Below are 2,338 nucleotides of genomic sequence, written 5' to 3' on the forward strand. Positions count from 1 at the left end.
TTCAGTTGGCTCTTGTCTCTGACATACCTCATCACGTGTGTGTGTGTGTGTGTGTGTGTGTGTGTGTGTGTGTGTGTGTGTGTGAGAGAGAGAGAGAGAGAGAGAGAGAGAGAGAGAGGGAGGGAGGGAGGGAGGGAGAGAGAAGGAGACTCCATGGTGTGTGTGGGGGGGGGGGTGGGGGTGGGGGTGGAGGCAGAGAGACAAAGAGATGGAGGCCAGGAGCCTTCCCTTCTGGAACTACAAGATGCTCCAGGCTCATCCTGTGCAATGTCCTAGAACCAGCCTTTTATCCAAGGAGCTCTCGTTCCTTTTATTGGAGAGCAAAGAGTATTAAAACCTAAGATCTGGGCACTAATGTAGTTGAACCCACACTTTAAACAGTTTCACCAGCTTTTTTTTTTTTTTTTAATGACACCAGAGTTAGACATCCTCTGCTCTCATCTGGCATACCTCTAAGACATTGCAGGTTCAGTTCATAAATAAATAAAGCCACTCACATGACTTTCCCTTTGTTTCCCAGTGCTTTTAAGTTATGTTTACACTGTGTGTGTGTGTGGCGCTCAGTTGCATCCAACTCTTTGCAACCCCATGAACTTTAGCTGGCCAGGCTCCTCTGTCCATGTAATTCATCAGGCAAGAATACTTCAGTCTGTTAAAGGTGCAGCAGCATTATTTTAGAAGTACATAATTTAAAAGTAATTTATTGTTAAAAAATGCTAATCATTATCTGAGGCTTTAGCCAGTCTTAATAGTAAATATCAATAACCTCAGATATGCAGATGACACCACTCTATGGCAGAAAGTGAAGAAGAACTAAAGAGCCTCTTGATGAAAGTGAAAGAGGATAGTGGAAAAGTTGGCTTAAAGCTCAACATTCAGAAAATTAAGATGATGGCATCCAGTCCCATCACTTCATGGCAAATAGATGGGGAAACAGTGGAAACAGTGGCTGACTTTATTTTGGGGGGGCTCCAAAATCACTGCAGATGGTGACTGCAGCCATGAAATTAAAACACGCTTACTCCTTGGAAGGAAAGTTATGACCAACCTAGACACATTAAAAAGCAGAGACATTACTTTGTCAACAAAGGTCCGTCTAGGTGAGGCTATGGTTTTTACAGTTACGTATGGATATGAGAGTTGGACTATAAGGAAGGCTGAGTGCCGAAGAATTGATGCTTTTGAACTGTGGTGTTGGAGAAGACTCTTGAGAGTCTCTTGGACTGCAAGGAGATCCAACCATTCCATCCTAAAAGAGGAGATCAGTCCTGGGTGTCATTGGAAGGACTGATGCTGAAGCTGAAACTCCAATATTTTGGCCACCTGATGCAAAGAGCTGACTCATTTGAAAAGACCCTGATGCTGGGAAAGATTGAGGGCAGGAGAAGAAGGGGACGACAGAGGATGAGATGGTTGGATGGCATTGCCGACTCGATGGACATGGCTTTGGGTAGACTCCAGGAGTTGGTGATGGACAGGGAGGCCTGGCGCTGTGATTCATGGGGTCGCAAAGAGGCGGACACGACTGAGCGACTGAACTGAACTGAATAGTAACATCAAAGGTCACCAATCACAAGTCATCCGAACAAATAAGAGTAACAAAAAACTTTAAAATATAGTGAGAATTATTAAACATGACATTGAGATACTAAGTGAGCCAATGCTGTTTGGGAAACCGCACAGCTCTGAGAGACGTGCTTAATGCAGGACTGCCACAAACCTTCAATTTGTTTAAAAAAAGAAAGGTTTATCTTGGAAGGGCAAGAAAGCAAAGCACAATAAAATGAGATATGCCTGCTTCACTGCCCTTCCCAAACCAATTTCAGCATAGGTCGACAGAGGGCGCAAGAAAACGGAGACCTCTTTCCTTCTTAACCACTGACGCCTTTCCAAGTGAAAGAGACCTTCAGGAGGTAAAGAGAGGAGGCGGGGACTAAGCTCTGCGCAAAAGAGCTGTCAAACCCAGGCGAGGATTGGCAGCGTCTTCCGGCATATCACGTGAGGATCCGTGATCAGCTGACAAGGGTCTAAATTCCGCAGGGAAGTCAGAGACGGAGCCAAAGGCTGAAGTTGATTGGTGGAGGAGGAGCCAGAAGGCTAGCCCCCGGAGGCGGATCCTTGGCGGTGAGGGCTACGATTGGCTTATGCGGAGTCACTTGGACTGTCAACCAGCGCACCAGGTACCCTAGGCAGACGTATGCGCATGCGTAAAAATCGGGTCTCTGATTGGAGGCCGTGAGTCACGAGGCGGCGTGCAGCGGCTGGAGAGGGCGTGGTCTGCGGGGCGCAAGCCGCGCTACGAGGCCGTTGGTTGGCCATCTCGAATCACGTGGTTCCT

Source organism: Giraffa tippelskirchi, chromosome 7 (assembly GCF_054371585.1).
Source record: "Giraffa tippelskirchi isolate mGirTip1 chromosome 7, T2T-mGirTip1v1.2.pri, whole genome shotgun sequence".
Taxonomy (NCBI): Eukaryota; Metazoa; Chordata; class Mammalia; order Artiodactyla; family Giraffidae; genus Giraffa; species Giraffa tippelskirchi.